Source organism: Botryllus schlosseri, chromosome 3 (genome assembly GCF_051294905.1).
Source record: "Botryllus schlosseri isolate E-star chromosome 3, Bs_hap1, whole genome shotgun sequence".
Lineage (NCBI taxonomy): Eukaryota > Metazoa > Chordata > Ascidiacea > Stolidobranchia > Styelidae > Botryllus > Botryllus schlosseri.
In genome coordinates, this window is record NC_137238.1 from 2175222 (window position 1) to 2184411 (window position 9190).

Consider the following 9190-nt stretch of genomic DNA (forward strand, 5'->3'; position numbering starts at 1 on the left):
AGTTGTAATGTCTCGACGCGAGTCACGATTTTCGGATGACTCGAGTCATTTCTCAAAATACAGAAAAGACTCGACTCGAGTCAATTTGTATAATACCTCGACTCATTGCGCCTGACTCGAATGATATTTCATTGTAATTTTGAAGAATAGTATAGTGACCATTGGGACTTCATCTATTGGTGCCGGTACTTGCAAATGCGACTAGAAATTGCTAAAAGCAGGGGAAATTAGTATATAATAAATGCGAACCATTCGATATGACCAATGAGGTTATAGATGTGGGTCAAACATGAATTCAACCGGAAACTGGACAGTTAACACAGTGACTTGGACTCGAGTCATAATATCATGACTCGGACTTGACTCGGTGTTGAATTGAAGATGACTCGACTTTACTCGAGAGTCAAAACTACAAAAGTGAGAGTGACGTGTGACTTGATTACAACTTTGTTTACGGCGATCACGAAGCTCAGAAAGACAGACATCCTGGAATGCAAAGATAAACTCGAAAAAATAGTCCGTATCCTGAAAAGACCTTCACTCAATCATGTTTTTGTTACGAGCAATATAGTTTCGTTTTTCTACAAAGATATACATCGCGTACCAACAAGATGTGCCAATAATACGATGGCAATATAGCGATGATAAGAAAACGTAGTAAATGCATTTGATTCGCTCGACGAGCCTAATTCAGAAACCTCTTTTCGATCAAGTTATCTTTGTCAAATTATGCCGCGACAAATTGCTTCGTCTGAGCAACTAAAAAATAATATATCAACCGCTAATTATTTAAAAATAAATTATAAGAAAATAACAGACGTGGACACAACGACTAGGTTTGGGTATAGACTAGATACCAATCGCAATTGGATATTTGAGCCGATACCGATAAAACCGACAACTAGCACCGTCAGCGAAAACCGCGATATATTGAGAAATACAAATTTCAAAAACTTGAGAGCTTATCTGAAACAGCTTTGCAGCCAGCGCTATGATTAGATATCAAATGAACTAGAAATGCACATCTGAACACATGTAAGTCACGAGAAATAGATCAATGTTACCAGTCTAGCAGATTAGAATGAACTGATTTCCTACTACCATTCTTTGATGTCACGAAAATGGCCTCCCTTTTTTACTTTTAATGGCCCACACCTGACACGATATTATTGACACAGCGCCAAGAGGAAATGTCGGCAGAGCAGGCTTGGCTCGTTTCGCATGACACAGTTCTCCTATAGCATTTCCAGGTCAATCATAAATTTGATTTGAACTAAAATTAGAGTATAATATTATTTCAAAAATAATATTAGAATTAGATTACCTGAGTCTAGCAATATCAGTTAATTCTAGTTGTCAAAATCTGATCGCTCCATACGAAATCGCGAAAAGCTACGCACTTTACTACAGATGGCTGGTTTTCATGCCAATTATTACTGCAACTCTGATCAAAGGAGTTATTTAAAAAACGTGCTATAAACTCAAATGATTTAATATTCTCTTTGATTTACAATTGAACAGTATATTCATACTGAAATGAACCCGAATATTTTCGGCTGACACTCGTCAGGGGTAATCGTCAGAAACTAGTAGAGAATTAGAAATAGAATTGTATATCAACAATCGTAGCACAAAATATGACGTCATCAGCATGAAATTTCGTGAATGAGGGAGCGTTCAATGTACTATTTTTAGGTGGTACACGAACTCCTTTTGTTGACAGAGTTTTGGTTGGTGTATTTTGATAAAAGTCGACTCCAAGGCACACAAATGGAATTGTGAACGGCCTCGCCCAGCGATTCGAAGTCGGTCGTCTCGATAATTATTCGCGCACATCGGATTATCGAACAGATGTTTGCCGATGGCAGAATTAATGGCCTTTGATCGATCAGCATCAATCTTAAGCGGATGAGTTAAGGGTGAGCCTTTCACTGAGCGTGATGCACGTGTTCTGATGAATCTGAGGACATGTTGGTTTATGCGTTCTTGCAGACGTTTTGACGTTCTTCCTACGTAGCCACAATCACAGTGACACTTATATTCGTACACTACATTACTTTGTTGAAGTGCAGGTAGAAAGTCTTTGCGTGTTGAAGGGAGCAGTTGTATTGTTGTAAAAATCACATTGGTTTTGACTGTGGGTTTGCTGCATCTCACTGTTATCTGTGACACAATGGCTTGTAAGCTCGAAGTTTACCTGACCCTGCCAAGCAGGACTGTGCCCGAAAAATATGGAATTAGAGCTCTTTGTTAATTCTGTCTGTTAAATTACAGACCGTTTCCCATTTCACGAACGACCAGGCAAGACCACCGCAAATTACATTTCCACTTGGTCACATTTTACAGGCTATTCATTTTGTTAAATTCGCCAAGAGTGAGTTTTCCTGTAATGCCTTGGATCAAGCACGCAGGCCTAGGGGGTTCGGCGATTGGTATTTGGCTTGTTTTAGGGGAAGGGGAGTACTGTGTGCTGTGCTATGATGTTCAACTTTTTGGGGGAAATTATTTCAGAAATGCGTCATTTTTCTTGCTGCGTACCGGGATAAAAATGTAATTTGAGGCAGTCCCGCCAGACCGTCCGTGAAATGGGAAAGTAACAAATTTGAAATATCTGCAACAACTGTCAGCGAATTGCTGTCGGGTAGGACTCAAACCTAAAGAACATAAAACTATATGCATGATCGTGATCGACTAAATAGCGAGAAAAGAAACGGACTATAGTTGTTATGTTCTTGATCTTGTTTGAACAATAACTCATACGACGAGGTTGCAATATGAAATCAGTATATTGTGCAGCAGAATAACTTTAAGACAGGCGACACGATCCAGAGTTCAGTTAAACGAAAGACCAGTAAATGACAGAACACAGGGTATAAATACAACGCAAGGCACACGAGGAAATAATGATTGGCGTTAATTACTATAGTCCTATACAAAATAGAGTGAAGCGGTACCAACGTAAATACACGAACATAACATTAATCATGCAACCTGCAAATCTTAAACTGTTAGGTATTGCAAGGAGACCTTCCGAGTATCTCATACCCTAATAATTTACCAAAAATTATGAATGCAACTTTTTATTACAACTTTTGGTAAAATTGGGTGTAACTATCTTGCGATTTCAGTGAATTTTCTGTGAAGTCCTGATCAAGCCATAGCTCAGTCACAGAGTGCAATGAAATAGGCATGACCGGAAAAATACAACGGTTATTTTATTATGATGTGGAACGAATAAATAAATCATGTTCGAACCTTCCACATCAACCGTATTGGTATGAAGTCATATTGAGTGATACTCGAATACTCGCCTCCAAGCGTCGTTCCCGAGTCAGGATCGAATCTCTCGAGTTCTCGATTTTGACCAGCCCGACTTACATATAGCGAATGATTAGAAAAGACTCTCGGGGGAACACAACTTAACTACACAATTGAATAGTATATTGATATTGAAATAAACCAGGATATTTTCGGATGTCACGAGTTATTCCTAAGCAACTGCTAGAGAATTGGACGGAACATTGTATATCAAGAATTGGACGGAACATTGTATATCAAGAATGGACTGACTTTAAATCTACTCAGGTAAGTAAGTAATTTTGAAAGCAGTCTTAATTCGTTCGCATGGACTGTCAAAAGCTGCAAATTGAGATATGCGAAAGGTGCATAGAGCTTGATTCGTATTGATGCATCCCAGTAGGTATCTATTTTCGACAGAATAGGCATTCTTTCACATCAGGGGATTCAAATTATAGTATTGATATGAAAATGCGATACTAACCCTTTGTATACTACAAAACCCCGATTTTGAGAATATCATGGCATGGCGCCCTAACCCATATTATAAGGCTCCAAGTTTAGGCGAAGAGCATTACGGACAAGCTTTATCGGATACGGTTTCAACACTTTGCGCGATTAGCATACGTTAATAACAAATATTGTGGATCGTAGAAGTTATATTTACCTGTAGCTTTATTTTCGGAAAATAGAGGCATTACTACACTTGTTTTTATGTTTCGACGTGTATGCTCTACAGACAAAAAACTGAAAGTAATTAGAACTCAAAGTATGATACTCGAACTTGAAAGTGAAATATAGATACAACTTCTAAAAAGCGGAATATATATGGTATGCCTTTTGTCCATAAAGCTTCAAAGGTGACCTGCTAAAAGATATGTAACGGTAAAAAAGCCGGGTTGTGGTCATGCTGCTGCGGCGCTCTCACTTTTCAGAACAGTCGGCCATAAACGGCTATTTTGGAGCAGTTACATTGCCCTGACGAGATTTTAATTTGTAATTTCGGAATTAGTGCATCAATAGCTTACGATGAAGACCAGATGCATCAAATTTGGACGCTTGGATCGCCAGCTCAAGGACTACAAAGTTGCCTGCTTTTAGCCGGCTCTGCAGTACGTTTGTCGGTGCATTCATCCGTGACTCACATCTTGCGCATCTATCCGTGGGTTGGCAATATACAATACGATTTCAGATCACGATGCTGCATCGTTACTTCGTCTGGCTAACTAACCAGACCACTGGATATTATATAACGTCTTATCTGACAAAGCACGGTTTTGTTTTTACTCCTCATCCTAATTCCTACGCCCCTCGATAAAAATAATATTATTTCTTCAATTATATAATATATACGCAAATCCAACACGTGCATATATTATAATACTTTTTTCAACGACATACTGCACCCTATATCCTTAATCCTAACCCATAGGAAATTAGGTAAATAACATTTTACATTTCCAATTACGTGAGCCATAATTACCGAGTATACAAAACACGCTTATATTACGTCACAATGACATCTTACATAACATACTATGTACGTACGCCAGGGGTGGGCAAACTTTTGAGCTCGCGGGCCGCATTCAACATTTGAATCTATTCGCAGGCCGCACTATATAAAATTGGGATTATATACCAAAACGCAATATTGGTATTTGATTATATAGTGATGACATGGAGATAATATATATGCTTAATAAAACAAAACAAACATTGTTCGACACGCGTCAGAAACAGTGACGAGATTTCATAGGCTGGTCGACCTATTAATAATCAATTTGTCAAAACTATAGAGATGAAAGTCGGTTGTTCCGATTCTTAGAACAGGATTGAAATTTAAATCTGTGAGCAGCGATCTGGTAATAGATTTACTAATTCCACTTATTGTCCAGTTCCAGGACACACAATGCTGATAGCACCATAACCATGTTAGCTTTCAAGCACGCTGCTACTATGTGTAGATAAAATATAAATACCCAATTCTACGCATCAGAGAACGAATCTACCTAAGACACGCGCGAATCGTTTTTTATGAGTCCATCACTGAAATGAGTAAAACTGGAGTGGCCAATCTGAAATCACACTCGTGATCAGAATTATGTCAATCTCGTTTAGGATATCTGTGATGCTTAGCAGTTGAAACCTTTAAAACTGCGTGGGCCTTGTGATCGGGCTCCCGCGCCAGAAATTAAACATAAAAAATATTATAGGAAGTATTTACCTTAGAACAGTGATTCTCAAACTTCTTAAGATACGCCCCCCCTTCTCCCCCCCCCCCCCCTTATGATGGTGAACTATTTCGCGTACCCCTTATCGTCATATCACTAAACGGAGCCAGGATGCTAGCCAACCTAACGAGTAGTTTGATGGCATGGAAGGCTACGACTGTGGATGAAAGATTTTTAAATATGAAATTCAGACTTAAATACATAGCATATAATTATGAATGACATGTAAATTGCGCGAAGCGCGAAATATTTTTTCAGTTGAGCTCAGCTTCGAGCCCCCTCCAGATGCTTTCACGCCTCCAGTTTGAGAACCACTGCCTTAAAACATGGTGAAATATACTACGAAAAAGTTTAATCAAGTCCCTGCATTAATTCGATGTATAGTACGCGTTTTATCAATATTTTCAATAAGTTTCTTTACACGCTCGCGGGCCGCACAAAATGGTGTTGCGGGCCGCATGCGGCCCGCGGGCCGTAGTTTGCCCACCCCTGATGTACGCACATGAACGCATTTATTACTACACAATCTGAACTAGACTTGAATTGTTGTTAAATACGACGCGACGGTTGTCAAGGAGCACGATTGAATTTATGATTACAACTACTCAATTTTCAAAATCAGCAACTAGAACTAGAAATAGAACCACTCGAAAAACCGTTAGTTAGTTGACCATAAACTAACTAAATGTTTAGTTTGTACAAGACTGGTTTGGAGTCGTGTACGTCTCATTAATTAAGGCTTTTCTGGTACGTTTCAGCGATTCCAATGTACATTTTCTCTCTACCGCCAATCCTGATGAAGGTTCAAGAAATAACAACATGCATCAAAGGGATTAATGAAAACCCGAAGACGTATCATCATTAATTATGTGGCCACAATTAACTGTACCGACATATCTGATGACGTGGGCTGAGAAAGGATAAATATTTGTTAGTAACACGTGCAATTGTGCATTGTGCAAGTACCAATAATATCAATGAAATTCATTCATGAATTCTCGAAAATTTTCGCGCTGAGGCGACAAGACAACGAATTATCAGTAACTTTTTATAGCATATTACTTCGATTTTGTTGCTTGTAGCAACCCTATTTTCGTGTACTGCGTTCCACCTCTACAATTAGACGCCCTCATGCGCTAGATATTTCACGAGAAAACATTGTTGGCTCAGAACACCACATAGCTGTCCGCAATTTGAAGTCCCCCAGTAGCCATTTTAACATAGCTATTTGGGGTTCAGGTGGTCCATTACGACTGTCCGCTGGAATGCGCCAGTAAGCCATTTATGTAATCGGAATGTGGGCGCGAATAGCAAAATGTTGGGCATCCCTTGCGTTAAGTAATTTCGACAAACTAGAATGACTAAAATATGTCAGACATGTCCTTCATATTTTGCTTCACTCAGCTCTAGATAGCGTAGCTATCCATAATTTAAGTGTAAACCTTAGACTAGATGGATGAATATGTAATTGATTAGACTTGAAAGCACCTCCAAACAAACCATTCACATATTCACGATAGCGAAGGTCAGAGAGTAGCATACCCAATCAGAGTGTCAAATCCTGTATGCGGTTGCTTTTATATCATAAAACAACCGATTCCATCAGCTTAGTGGTGATGTTGCAGATTTTGTGAATTAATTACTATGAAGTTTATACATCCAGCGTCAGTGTCAACTACAATGGCAGCAGGAACATGAGATGTAGAAGTAGGATGAAAACGTCCAAGCAATGTTACCTATCATCATTGTATCCTTGCGTTTGGTGGTGGTCTTGCACTAGCAGGCTTCACTGCTGCAAACAAATGCAATGGATGATGGATTACCTGAATAAGTTAGCGCTTTTCTTCCTATAAGCTTTTGGTAGGCTACTTTTCTTTGTTTATCACACGATAGCAAATGTTTTGTCTCTTTCCAAACTATCGGAATGGCAAATGAAATAAGCCTTCCTGCCGGAACCACGCAAGATAACATCGACAACTGCCACATGTTACTACTGCACTCCATCCGTTATATTTATACTCTATAAGAATGCCAGTTAGCAGGCTATAACTTGTCCACTGCTTGCGTTCTTTCCCTATCTTATTTGAAATCTTTACTCCATCACGGGCGTATACATAAACACAAAATAAATCGGCAGCATTTTGCATTGTCTACTATCAAGTGGCACTTCTATTACGGAAAAAATGTTTTCCCAATTTGGTAATGATAAGTTATCACACCAAAAAAGAAATGACTCTGGTATGATATCTTCTACTAAATGAATTGAACCCTGAACGAAAAACGAAATAGCTTAAAATCCGGTTTTGTGATAGTAGCAAATACCTGCTACTCTGATGCAGATTGCAACAACGTATGACTTAACGTCCTTCATTTCTCCAAATCCATCTATAGATGACCTGAAACCACAGCCTAACAATGGTGAGAGAATACTAATTGTGATCGTGCTATTCGTTATGTTGTGCTATGGCTACCCCTCTCCATCCCCTATCCCACAGAGCATCAATATCAATAATAGTGAAAAGCTAATGATATTTTAGGAATCAGCGCCCCAAATTTAATATGATTGTGCACAGATACTTCATCAATTCGTATTACCGTATGTTTAGGGATGGTGTGAACGTGAGGTTCACGTTTGCGTTCTGTGTGTGAACCTCGGAAATTTAGAGGTTCGCGTTCACAACAGAACCTTGGTAGGTTCTGCACTGTGAACCTTTTGGTAAATTGTAATTTTCACTCCATTATAAGATCTTTGGCTCAAATTTATTGCATTTCAACTGCTGGCCACTCCATGCATGGTGCTGGCAGCATAAAAAATCAACACTAAACGAGCATGCCCCATGCACCTCGACAGCCTTAAAAGTTTTACTTGCTTTGTTGCAAAAAAACTCTCGGAATATCCAGCTTTCCGTTTGTGAATATTTAGTGACTCTCTGCTGTGAGCCTGACCCGCTATCGATATACGTAGTCAGCGAATGATGCTTAGTCAACCAATCAATGACATTGATATCGTCTTCTGATGTAAAAAATCGAACGGTCGTACTGGGTCAATCTTGACTTCATATCTTTACTGTATCATTAAAACCAAATCCGTGCGATTAAGGTGCGTGCTACTGCTGCATAACTTGTTGTTTGTGGTATCGGTAGAGAGTATAGAAACCCGTTGTACACTCTGCTCAATATAAATGTAGCAATACTCAGACTCCGAACACATTGTCCGGTCTGGCTAAGACCGTTAAGGCGTAAGCTTATTTCTTGGTAAGTCCTCGTCGAAATTGTTGGCAAAGCGACGGAATGTACTGATTTTATACAATTATTATATCCTTTGATTACAGCGGTTGATACATTTAGCGACGTTTACAACGCCGATATGTACTTCAGCATTGTGGCATTATTTGGGCCGAATCTTCGCTAGGTAACGTGTACATTAATATAGAGGGCATATTAGGCTATCACTTCATTGAAAGAAAGGGTTCGAATTAGCAATATGACGTCACGTGACGTCACGAGGTTCACGTTCGTGTTCACACAGACCTGAACCTTTCAGAGGTTCACACCATCCCTAGTATGTATGGTAACAATGAGAGCTAAGCTCGTAAATCATCCGATTTTTAGGTCTCCAAAAATGTTTATTATTTTACTTCGTTATCTACGTAACGGCGAGT